The sequence below is a fragment of the Camelus bactrianus genome, chromosome 3 (assembly GCF_048773025.1).
Source record: "Camelus bactrianus isolate YW-2024 breed Bactrian camel chromosome 3, ASM4877302v1, whole genome shotgun sequence".
NCBI classification, from domain to species: Eukaryota; Metazoa; Chordata; class Mammalia; order Artiodactyla; family Camelidae; genus Camelus; species Camelus bactrianus.
In genome coordinates, this window is record NC_133541.1 from 95,249,522 (window position 1) to 95,262,103 (window position 12,582).

General features: G+C 50.9%; 1 protein-coding gene and 1 long non-coding RNA gene across 14 annotated transcripts in view; one reads left to right on the forward strand and one right to left on the reverse strand.

The window, feature by feature from the left end:
• JADE2 (jade family PHD finger 2) overlaps window positions 1-12,582 on the forward strand; it is a 132,854-nt gene that overhangs the window by 77,478 nt on the left and 42,794 nt on the right. The window contains exons 1-2 of one of the 13 annotated variants that reach the window (XM_074360676.1): window positions 4,639-4,747; window positions 10,024-10,214. The exons of 3 other annotated variants lie outside the window; for them this stretch is intronic. The gene's annotated coding sequence lies outside the window, so the exon portion shown is untranslated. Of the gene's footprint in view, window positions 1-4,625; window positions 4,748-5,945; window positions 6,309-6,388; window positions 6,605-6,944; window positions 7,078-8,233; window positions 9,930-10,023; window positions 10,215-12,582 lie in introns of those variants that run through there. 9 more of the 13 variants (XM_074360677.1, XM_074360675.1, XM_045507902.2 and 6 more) reach the window with 9 other exon arrangements.
• Window positions 6,606-8,037, reverse strand: LOC141577084 (uncharacterized). Its single transcript, XR_012505639.1, has 4 exons — window positions 7,883-8,037; window positions 7,558-7,707; window positions 7,264-7,343; window positions 6,606-7,026 (listed from the first exon to the last, which is right to left on the reverse strand). It is a non-coding gene; the product is annotated as an uncharacterized LOC141577084 (long non-coding RNA).

Consider the following 12,582-nt stretch of genomic DNA (forward strand, 5'->3'; position numbering starts at 1 on the left):
TCAAGCTATATCCTCCCCCACTAATGTGGCTGAACTTAATGATCAATTATCAGTCCTTACCTTACCTGACCCCTTGGCAGCTTTGGACATAGGGCTTTCTTCCCTCCTGAAGTTCTCTTCACCTGGTTTCCAGGACCTTCCTTCTATCTCTCTGAATGCTGCTACTCCTTTTTTAACTTTGGTTGTTTTTTTTTTTAAGTTTTTTTTATTGTAGGGAAATATTCATAACATAAATTTTACTATCTCAACCATTTTTAAGTGTAAGTTCACTTATATTAAGTATATTCACATTGTTATGCAACCATCACCACCATCCATCTCCAGAACTCTTCTATCTTGTAAAAGTGAAACTCTTTATCTGTTAAATAATAACTCCCCATTTTTCCCTTTCCCCACCCCTTGGCAATCACCATTCTACTTTCTGTCTCTATGAATTTCACCACTCTAGATATCTCATACAAGTGGAATCATACAGTATTTGTTTTTTTTGTGACAGGCTTATTTCACTCAGTATAAGGACCTCAAGGTTCATCCATGTTGTAGCAATTGCAGAATTTCCTTCCTTTTAAAATTTGAATGATATTTCTCTCTCTCTCTCTTTGTGTATGTGTATGTATGTATGTGTGTGTGTATATATATATATATACTGCATTTTGCTTATCCATTCATCCATCAGTGGGCACTTGGGTTGCCTCCACATTTTAGCTATTATGAATAATGCTGCTGTGAACATGAGTGTACAAATATCTGTTCAAGATTCTGCTTTCAATTCTTTATATATATATGAGAAATGGAATTACTGGATCATATGGTAATTCTATTTTTAATTTTTTGAGGAATGGCCATACTGTTTTCCACAGTGGCTGTACTATTTTTAATATTCCCACCAAAAGTGCACAGGCATTCTAATTTCTCCACATCCTTGTCAACACTTGTTATTTTCTGTTTTTTTAGTAGTAGCCATCCTAACAGGCGTGAGGTGGTACCTAATTGTACTTTTGATTTGCATTTCCTTAATGATGAGTGATGCTAAGCATCTTTTCATGTGCTTTTTGGCCATTTGTATCTTTCTGGAGAAATGTCTGGATACTTCTTTTTTTAAACAGCATCTTGCCGATTCTTCTTCATCTTCCAGACCTCTTGACCTTGCGGTGCCCAAGGACACCATCTTTGGACCTCTTCCCTTTCTACACTCATTTCCTTGGTGATCTCAAACAGTCCTACAGCTTTAAATACCACCCACCTGCTGACCACTCTCGAATGATGTCTTCCCCTGGGCTGAGGCTGCCATTTCTAGCTGCCTACAGGATGGCTGCACTTGGATATCTAATATGCATCTCAAGCTTAACATGTCTAATGCTGAGCTCCTTATCCTCTCCGCAAACCTATTCCTTCCACAGTTTTCCCCATCTCAGTTAATAGCAACTCCATTTTGCATTGGTTCAAGGCAGAGTTCTTGTCATCATCTTTGACTGTTTTCTCATACCTCATCAACAAATCCTGTCAGAGCTGCCTTCAAAATTTATACAGAATTTGACCACTTCCATTGCTACCACGCTAGTCCAAATTAACATCATCTCTCAACCTGTTTTATTATAGTGACCTTCTAACTTATCTTTCTGCTTCAGCCTTTTCCCGTCAGTCTTGTCCTCCATCTGACAACAGAGTGACCTGTAAAATTCAGTGTCAGATCATGTCATTCTTCTGCTCAAGACCCTCCACATTACTCTTAGCAGAAGCCAAATTCCTAACAAAGCCCTGTATAATCTCTTCCTTGTACATCTACATATTAAGTTGTACATTCCTGCCTCAATGTTTTGCACTTGCTGGTCTCTCTTTAGAGACAGTGGTTCTTAACCTTTTATTTCATGCCAGGGACCCCTTTGGCAGCCTGTGATGCTTGTGGGCTCCCTCTGAGTATAATACATTTAAATCCATAAAATAAATTTCATAAATTATAAAGAAAATCAATTATATTGAAATACAACTCTCAAAATATTTTAAAAATGTATGATATAGTAATTATGTGTTTCTTATTAATTCGTTAAATTACAAGAACTAGCAGCATAATTTTGAAGTAGTGATGAGTGTGATGATATTTTAAGATATGTGCAACAACTATAATATGATATGAAAATATCTGTGATTCTACTAGCAACAGTGTCACAGGTGCTGCTGATATCACTGTGGTTTGCTGTCTGCATTCATAATCAAAGAACACACTAAGTTTTAGTTGGTGCAAATAAAGATAAAATTTTTCTTTCCTGTCTAAAGTCAAGACTCCCTGAATTCTATCCTCAGACCTCTGAAGGGTGATGTCTGCAGACTTCAGGTTAAGAATCCTTAGATTAGAATGCTCTTCCCCCCAAATCCTCACAGCTCATTCTTTCATCTCCTTTTACTCAAAAGCCACTTCTCAGTGAGCTCTTCCCTGGGAACTCTATTTAAATTGTATCCTCACATTCCTCAACCCCCTTTTCTACTTAATTTTTTCTCCACAGCACTTACTCAACTTCAAATATGATAATTTAATATTTTTAATGTGTATTGCCTTTAACTGGAAAGTGAGTTCCATGAGAGTAGGCATTTTTGTCTATCATGTTTGTGCTGTGTCCCTAGCACGTAGAATGATGCCTAGCATACAGAAGGCATTCAATAAATATTTGTTGAAAAAAATGAATGATTACATCTCCAAGAACACTGTGTTTCTTCTTTTTTTTTTTCTGTAAAAAGTTAATGAATGATTTGTGAGACTTTTAATAAGGATTAAGGAGTTATAATTAGCATAATTTCTATCATTCTGTTTACATTTCTAAGGTTGACCTTAAACAGTAGTAGAAACATGTGGGAAGCCAAGGATTCTGATGGAGCTTCCAATCCTAAGCAAGAGGTATCTTCCAAGGACTCTTTAGGTGACCTGGGTCTCACCCAAACTCAGGGAACCACCTCTGAGACAAAGTGCTGTCCATAAAATTCTATCATGCCAATAAAGCAATCAGGCTCCCATCCTCAATCAAACCAATAATACTAATACTTTTTATTTCTGGCAGTGTGGGAAAATGGAAAAAACCTACATCTCAAAGTCTACTGGACTAGGTGCCAGTTCTGCCACCACTTGCCAGTAATTTGTAAGTTGCTAAACCTTTCTGAGATGGGTAACATGGGGCTTTTGAGAGGATAAAATAGGATGGCTAGCAAAGTCCACAGCACAGAGCAAGTGCCCTATAAATGGTCGTCCCCTCCCTCTTCCAGCTCTAGGTCATTTTATAACCGCTTGCTAAGGTTCATGGGATCCTAATGGCTAAGAGGAGGAGCATGTCCAGTCCTCTCCTATATGTAAACCCTCTGCAACTAGACCCAAGAAGAACCCCCTTGGACTGTACCTCTGTAAACTGGTACCTTCACTCTCATCTCAGATGTGTGGCTGTCATCTGGACCTTGACCATGAAGTCCACCATCATTCACAGTTTTTTCTCCTGGCCTTCCCTTTTGCCCACACTGAGAGATCTTGTATATGCCCTCTTGTACTTGTTCCTCACTTTCTCAATGTTGGGAGCTTTCATGGGGCACATTCACCCTCCCAAGATGTAGGAACCAGGAAAAGTGCTAACATGCACTGTATACTCTGAACCAGGCCATGCATTACTCCGTGTGTGTGTGTGTGTGTGTGTGTGTGTGTGTGTGTGTGTGTAGCCTCAGGAAACCTCAAACCACCTCCATTCTACAGAAGAGGAAAAAGAGACCCAGAGATGAATTCACTTGCCTACATGAAGCAGCTTCTGAACTGCATAGCCAGCATTAGAACCCAGGTATTTAACCATTTTTTTACATGCTCATAGCCTGCAACGTCTGTTTCCAGGCACTGAGCTGGAGCTTGGAAAAATCCTACTGACCAATGAAAGCTAGAGCCAGTCTAATTGGGTGGTAATACCTAGCCCCTCAATCTTGCCAGACAAGTGTCCCCAGACTTTGTGAATGAAGACGAAGGAAGAGAAATGTTGCAGTGACTCCCTCATATTTCTTTCCTGTTGCAAAAAGTGCTTATTTCGGTATCCATCATCTCCCTCTTTGTTGTGTAGACAATCCTCCCTATCGGAGGATTTGTGCTGTTATTATGAGTTTGTTTATTATTAGATTTATTTCTTCTATAAGCAAATGTGTTCACAACATTCCATCGGGGAATCTTCTTAATTGTCACATAAATGTCATCTTATGTAAATTGAATATTTATCTTTCCACGGAAGGGGGTGGAGGGGAAAGAAAGAATAAACAACTTTCAGTCTTGGAGAGGGAAGGCGGTTCCTGTCCCAGTTCACAACTCACCCATGTGCCTTCAAAGCCAAAGGTGAGCTGAAAAAATTATTGTATCATCTTTGAGGGGCTGCCAAAAGGGAGAGGGAAGAAAAAGTTGGCAATGATGCTTTGAGGATACTGGGCCAGGCTCCCAGGTCTTCCCCCACCAAACCCCGCCTAAGACCAGACCACCCCCTCCCCATCTGGGAGCATCCGAGAAGGCAGCAGCGTGCCCCCTACTTCTTTCCATCCAGGAGGCCAGCGCCGCTCCTTCCTCGAGAGAAGGTGAGCGCGGCGGGTGCAGCGGGTTGGGTGGGTGTGGCCCGCGGCACCGGGAACGTACCCAAGGCCCCGCCACCGCCCGAGAGCCGCCCGACAGCCCGCCCGCCTGGCGAGCGCAAGCTCTTCTTCCAGAAACTGCGAGGATTCGAGCGCACTGTTTGTGCACCACAAGGTCAAGTCGGGAAGTGGAGCCGGAGGAGGAGGGGCGAGGAGGCGAAGGGTGGGGAGAGGGGCGCCCCGCTTCCTCGCCAAGTGCCAGTCCTTGGAAGTTGCCCCTCGGTTTTTAACCCTTTAGGGGGAGTGGAAAGGACAAACAAGGGGGAAGTGGATACCCGGGGGCAAACTCCTATTGGGGCCTGGATGTACAGTCACCCACCCACCCATCACTGCGTTCCCCACCCCCCGGAAATGCGGGGCAGAGCTGGGCGCCAGGAGACACCGGGCGGGGGGAGGGGACGACGAACCTGAGAGGGACCCTCTCTACGGACCGCCCCTCCTTCTAGAGGTCGCCCACAATTTCAAGTTTCCCCCGCCTGGGACCATAGTTTCCATTTGCTGTGGGTGGGGGAGGAGAGCCGCGCCCCCTCCCCCAGACTCGCGCGCGCCCCTCCCCTCTGCTCCTGCCAGCACTTTCTGCTCACTTCTGGCGCTGCAAAACGCCACGCGATTTATTCGATTCGCATTTTTAAACCAGCGATTCAGGAGCAGGGCCTAGGGCGAGGGTCTTCCAGCAATGTAACCCCGGGAGGCGGGGTGCTCAGTGCAAACCTCGTTCTCTCCGCGAGTGTCGCCTTCAGGCTGTTATTTGCAAAGAAACGTCTTTTTGACGCAGGGAGAAATGGCAAATTTTAAGTACGTCATTAATATGGCGCCAAAAGATTTTTTTAAGTATAAGCTTTCTTTTTTTTTAAGGTTGCGGGGGGCGCCGCCCGGGTCTGGGGCGCGAAGGGGGCGGGGTGTGAGCAGAAAGTGTGAGTGAGAGAGTGGAGGGGCGGGGTATGTGTGTGAGTGTGTGAAGTGTGAGCAGACCTGATGGGACTTGCACGGGCGCAGCCGCCGCTTGGGCCCGGCCCTGGGGACAGGGCGGGCTGGGGGCGCCCCAGAGCCACTAGGGAGTCCGGGCCCGAGGTGCAGGCTGGAGGGCGGCCCAGCAGGGCACCCTCCCCCCGGAGGCCTGTAACGCTACCTGGACCCGCTGCTGGAGCCAAACTGGGCGGCGGGAGGAGGGGGCCGGGGGGTGTTAGGAGTGGGGATCCGAGTGAATATGAAAAAAGTGGCTACTCCCCCTCCCTCGCTCGTCCCGCCCGCCCCCACCCCACCCCACCCCACCCCCACCCCAACACATTTTTTTTCTAAAGAGATCACAAGGAAGTCTTGGTTTAAAAAGAAACAGAAACATACACAGGGGGGTTGGTGAATGGTGCCGACCGCGGCCATCGCAGTTGGAAGCTATTTGGGGGGGTTGGTGAGTAGTGCCTATGGAGTTACTTTGCGCCCACTACTAGCCGCAAGGGCTTAGGTCCGGCGGGCTGACTGTCCTCGGCAGGGGTGCGGGGCCGGGGACCCCACGGGCCCGGCCGCCTCCCTCGCCACGACCCCGGATGGATGCGCGCCCCCCGCCCGCCCGCGCCGGCCCCATGAGCTCCGGGTTTCAGGAGCATCCTTCCCACGCCGGCTCCCGCCGCGGCGCGTAGCCGGTGGTAGTGCCCCTTGGAAGGGCACCGTGGAGCAAGGTAAGATCCAGCCCCCGGCGCCTGGCCCTGCGCATCTCCTCGGCGTTATTTTGTGTTTTTGCAACAGATCTGCTAGCGCTCCTCGCTCCCTCGCTCGCTCTCTCTCTCTTGCTTGCTCGCTCGCTCCCTCTCTCTCCTGCTGGCTGCCTGTTCTAGGAAGCCAGCGCGCGGGGGGTGTGGGGGGGTGCCGATGCACAGCACAGGGGAGAGAGATTGCGCATGTTGGTCAGTCGTGTTTTAAAGAGTACATTGCGGGGAGGCTGAGAGGGGCGCATGCAACAACAACTTTTGGAAGGGTGAGCTTGGCGACCTTCTTTATTAATGACTGCGGCAAAGCGCCCCCGGGCCGGGGAGGGGGCGCGGGCGGGCGGGGGCGCGCCGGGGCTGGAACTTGCCCTGCGGGCTGGCAGGGTGGAGGGGCTGCAGCGGGAGACCTGTGCGGAGGGGAGGTCGCGCGGCCGGAGACGGGGTTTTGGAGGACCCGGAGCTATTTGCCCTCCTGTCTTCCCGAGTTTCATTTTGTTGATACGCAGCACGTCCGGGCGCCGAACCGGGCTGAACCGGTGCACATGACCCCGCGCTGGGCTCACGTGCAGCGGGTCCGGTCCCAGACACCTTCCGGGGGCCACCGCCTCCGCCCTGTCGCCCCCTCTCCGGGCTGGGTGCACGCGGGCTCTGCACGCGGGGGCAGCATGCTCAGCTCCCCGGCGCGGAGGCTCTGCACAAATTAAGCACAGTTTTTTGGAGGGCTGGGGGACGCCCTTTCCAGGTGAGTATGGAGGGTGAGCAGTCCCAGCGCGGGGGGCGCGGGCTGGGGTCGGGGACAGCCCCCCCCTCCAGGGCTGCGCGGGAGTCCGGCGGGGGAGAAGCGCTGGGAGTGGAAATGTACCGGCGGCTGCTGGAGCGGCGGGTGCGCGCCCGCGGGGCGACGGCAGGGGGCGTGGCCCTTGTTTACCTTCTCCCAACTCTGCCGGTTCGCATCCCGCTCCGGGGACGATTCTGCAGTCCCCTGCCCACCGTCTCCGCCCCTACGCCCTGGTGATACCGGGAAGGTGTAGGCAAGTGGCGGCCCCAGCCTGGGACAAATACACCTGACCCCCAAATGAGTGACACTGCAGCCCCCGCCCCCACCAAGCACCGCTGCAGTCCCTCTCCCGGATCCTCGGCCCCGCCCCGCCCCCGGCAGTGGCATCTTCCCGGCTTCACCTCCCTTCCTCCTTCTCTCCCTCCCTCCTTCCCACCCACTCGCCTGCGCCTGCGGAGCGGCTCCTGCCCGCCTCATCCCCGCCTGGGTGCCGACTTGTGGCTCCCTTCGGTCCCCTCTCTCTTATCCCTGGGGCCTGAGACACCCTCTTCTCCAGGCGAAGGGATGAGAGGGGGTCAGCTTGGTGATTCGTAGCTGTTATGTCAGAAAAGGGGGATGCCTGTCTCACTATAGCTTCTAGAGGCCCAGGACAACCCCCCCCCCCCGCCCCGCACACACACCCTGTCCCCCACCACACACAGCTGCCACCCACCAAGGGGCTTCGCCGCCTCCACCTGCTACGCCTAAGCCCCCAAGGCGTTAAGCCCACCTCCCGGCGCCACTCCGGGCCCGAACCGCCTCTTGCCCTTCCTTCGCCTGGGCCGGAGCCCCCCGCAGCCACCTCCGGCTCCTCCTCCCAGCTCCCGCGGTCGGAATCACGCCGGCGCGCCTCCAGCTTGCTGTCCCGCGGACTTCCTTTAGGGGCAGGCTGGAGGCGCGCGCCACCCCCTTTCCAGTCCCCTTGGCCTCTACTGCGGGCCGGGACGTTTTTCCTGAGCACCTTGGCCGCAGGTCTCTTGCCTTGTGCTGATGGGGGCGGGAAGGGGTGTGTTTCCCTTTGCTCAGTCCCAAGGGCACGCTGCATCCGGCGCTTCTGGTCTCTGCAGCTTTCCAAACCTTGTCACCTCACTTAGCATTCTCTCCCACCCCTTCACCTCCCATCTACTGCAGTATTCCAAGACAAAGTTTCATATAGGTTCTGAGTTTGCAGGGGGTCATCAGGAGGCATCATGATTCTGAGCAGTGCCAAGGGGAATGGGGAGGAGCCGAGTGGGCATGGCTGACCTGCTGTCTTGCCTTGGTTGCAAGGGAAAGGAGCCCTGAGCTTTGAGTCTAGACAGGCTGTCAGGAGGTCCCCTTAACACTTATGTTTGCAAACTGAGTCCTGAGCCTGGGTAGTGGTAGGGCCACCTGGCCTCTCCTCCCAGGGTGGCATTTACTCCCTCCCTTAACTGGTAAAATTCCCAGTAGGACATTTGGCAGAAGGGCTGGACAGGGAGCTGCCAACCCAGCCTGGCTCTGTTTCCTGGGTTCCCAGGGTGCTGGCTTCTCCCCTACACTGACTTCCTCTCCCACCTTAGGGCCCCAAGTGAAGGCACCATCCCTCCTGTCCCATCTTCCTCAGGCGGGTTGGGACTCGTAGAATGATCTAACAAGCAGAGGAGAAAAATAACAACAGAATAACTGTAAGGGGAAGGAATGAGTAATAAAGCCAACCCAGGCAGGGAGGAGGGCTTTCATGTTTAAGAGATGCTATTTGCTTTTTAGGTCACAGGCTGCAAAAACAGGCTTTGATCCGAAGTGGGCGAATAATTTATTGAGAAAGTTTGCATGGTAGGGAAAAAAAGGAATGTTTGTTTGATCTGGAGGCCTCTCAGTTGTCCCAAGTGCTGTTGGCTGTTGTTTAGAGTGGAAAAGCATTTGGTTCCACAGCAAATGCCTCGCTGAGGGAAGTCCTCACCCTAGGCAGCAAGACTTGCAGTGAATGTTGGTTTTGAAACTGTTTAGCCCAAGGTCTCCCCAGCACTTTTGGAGATGAAGTGTTTAAGGATAGAGTTGTTTAGGCTCAGGATGCAGCAAGTGTTTCCAGAACATTTCCCATCCAGTGTGCGTTTCCTTTCCCTAAACAGCCTGGCTAAATGACCAATAACACTGATCCATGAGGCTGTCAGAAATATCTGCTTTGCTTTCATGGACAGGTGAGAGGTGGGACTGCTGATCCCCAGCTCCTAGATTCCCCCTTGCCCCTAGTCTTGAGGGCATTGATTCCCACATCTCTAAGGTTGGGGGCAGGGTATTCTGGTTAATTGGTGTTCCAGGTTCAGGGAAGTATTTGTCTTATACCCAAAACCCAAGTCAGAGACTTCTAGTTCAGATTCTTCACAGCTCATCCAGCAGGTTCTTTGTGACCTCACAGTCTTCCCTTTAGGTTCTCTAAGGGGAGGCCAAGTCAGAGTTTTGAGGAGGGGACTACCTGTGGCTCTCCCTGTCGTTCACACAGGACCCTTACCATGTGTCTCAAAAATTAGGAACCCAGGAAGGTTTTCAGATGACCCATAGGAATCTGGAGTACCCCAGCCATACTCTGGAGTTGTAGGCCTGTGCACTCTACATTGTAGCCCTGGGATGGGGTATACTGTTTGATGTCAGACAATCTCGGTTTGAATGCTGGCTTTGCAGCCACCAGCTGTGGCAGTTGCTCTGTGCCTCAGTTTCTTCATCTGCAGCTGGGGTCAATAACAGTACCTACCTCTTGGTGGGTGTGTGGATTAAGCACTATGTTGGTAAAGATGACTACGCCTCAAGTCAGGCATGTGGTAAGCACTTGATTAGTATTAACCATTCTTACTATTATTATTAATGACCTGGGTAGGACCCAAATGCAGCTGACCTTTGATCTCTCCCCTTTAGGCTAGGCCAGAGAGCCAATTCCCTTCTCTGAAGAAGGAATCAGAACAACTCTGCAGTTGCCAATGGGCAGCCATCTGTGGGAGCCAGCAGACTGAGCTTTGGCCTCTCTGAGGTGGAGAGTAGGGTGAGAAGGTGCTGAAGGACAAAATAGACAAAGCCCTGGGAGATTTCTGTCTCCCAGGATCCCCTTGGTATGTCCCCAGAACTGGGTCTGGAGGGTGGGGGAGGGCAGTGTGTCTAGGGGAGCTGGATGCCCCCTATCTCTGGGACACTTGAAATTGCAGGTGGGCAGTAATGGGTGTTGGAGGAAGGTTCAGGCTCCCCCATCCTGGGAGAGGCAAGTTTAAGGATTTGTGTGTACAAAATCATTTTCGTCATGTGGTTACTGTCCCTGAGAAGGCATTAAAGTTAATGAGAGATAGGAAAGAGTGGGGCTCTGACCCCCGTTTAAAACGGTTTAAGAGCGTGCAGCTCTTGTTTTCTGAATGTCTGGCCTTCCCGACACAAGCAGGCTCTAAGGACAGGTTTTCTAGCCGAAATATCATTAAATTGTATTAGCATCTTATTACACACACGCCTTAGCGGTCTGCCTCAGACAGGGAGAGTTTTTGTTTCTTTTTGAAAGATTGTGTCTGGAATGGTAAATTGCCTTCTTGAAAGCCCTTTCCCCCCCTTTTTAAGGAGGAAGATGAAATCCTGCTGTGTGTGGTGGTGGGCAGGGCAGGCCTGGTGGCTTCTAGAGAGGAGAGGCCGGAGGCCAGGTTGGGGTGTTTTAACTGCCCAGGGAGCTGCTGCAGTAGCAGGCCTGAAAGGCCCACTGTTTCCAGGGTCAGCTGGAAGGGCGTTAATGGAGGCCCAGGGTGTTTATTTGAGTTTATTTGCGGAGAGGTTTTTAAAGGGGGCTGGCATTGGCATTGGTGTTTCAAGTCCAGGCCCGAGGCCCCCACTAAAACCATTGGCTAGTGATGCCAAGAAAACATCTGCCACCAAATTGCTGCCCTATTACTGAGTTGACATTGATCATTAGCCAGGAGCCCAACCAAATAAAGCCTCCTGGAAAATGTGTGAGGTTAAGATGGTGAAGGCGGACTGTGCAAACAGGACGAAATCTTGGGCTGGGGTGTTTGCTCCTGCAGGCCGCCTGGGCTGTGTGACCCCACACTTCTAGCAGGAGGGGACAAGAACACACTCCATTTGTGCTGAGCCCCTGTTATGTGCTGGGTACAACTCAAGGGGGCACTGGAGCTCCAGCAGGGATCTGGACAGTTGTGCTTTTTACTCTGATGCAACATACATTCCCGAGGAGAAGGACATTCAACAGGTAGATCAACACACAAATTGTGATGGCTTCTCCGAAGAAGCAGAATAATGGGGTGGTGGGCTTTTGGTAGATAAGGCAATTGCCATAGACCTCTGTGACATTTAAGCAGAAACCTGATGGATGAAAAGTCAGACATGCCAAGACTGCATAGAACGTTTCAGGCAGAAAGCACACTTGTGCACAGATCTTGAAGCAGAGAGTATTTGGCTTGTTTTAGGAACTGAAAGGAGGCCGACTTGGCTGGTAAATGGTGAGGAAAGGGGATGGTTCTTGATATGCAATAAGGAGGGGCCAGATCATGTAGGGTCTTATGGTCGGAAGTTTGAGTTTTGTCCTTTGATCAGCAGGAAGCTTTTGAAAGATTTTAAATAGGGCATGACATGATCTGATTTATGCTTTTTGAAGATCATTGTGGCTGCTGTGTGGATCCTGTATTATGAGGGAGTGATAGTGGAAGATAAATGAGGAGTCCTGCAAGAAATGAGACTGGCTCGGACCAGTGTAGTAGCAGTAAAGATAGGGGAAAGATGGCTGGATTCATGGTGTGTTCTGGAGGGGGCACCCCCTGGACATGTCACAGGTTGGCAGTGGGGTGGAGGAGGCAGGCACAGCCAGGCTGTGGGCTGCTGCTCCATTGAGGGAACTCTGGGACACCCACAATCCCAAAGAGGAGCTGTCTGTGTCTCCATGTGGGGAATGGTGTGGGAGTGCAAGTGGGCCGATGCCACTGGTAGGAAAAGGGGACCCTTTCTTCCCCAGAGTTTCCTTTGTAGGTAGGGTTTCAGGAGGACTTTCTGTCCCTAAAAGCAAGTGCCTGGTGACACTGAGGTACTCTCCCAGAGCAGGCCTTGGCTTAGGGAGAGATTGGAGGAGCCAGTGGAAAGGGAAAACCAGAAGCCAAAATCAAGTCTTAGCATCCCCATGCCCATCTATCTGCATGTACATCCCTGAATTTCAGCTTTGGTAGAAGAGTCCTCCCTGATCCCCTTGCTGGGTTGGAGAGGGGTTCATGGGACAAAGGGCTGTCCCACAGGGGGAGCCCAGGCCTCATTTGGGGCTTTATTAGCCACTGACAGTAGAGGTTCACCTGAGGTAGGGACAGACTTGGAACAGACTTGGTTCAAAGGAAAGAAGCAAAACAGTGGCTCCCTCTGAAGCCTAGTTATTATTCCAGTTAAACCGCCACTAAGTCTGCTCCTTTAATAACACTCTGCCTAAGAGGACTCTGGGGTATTTCA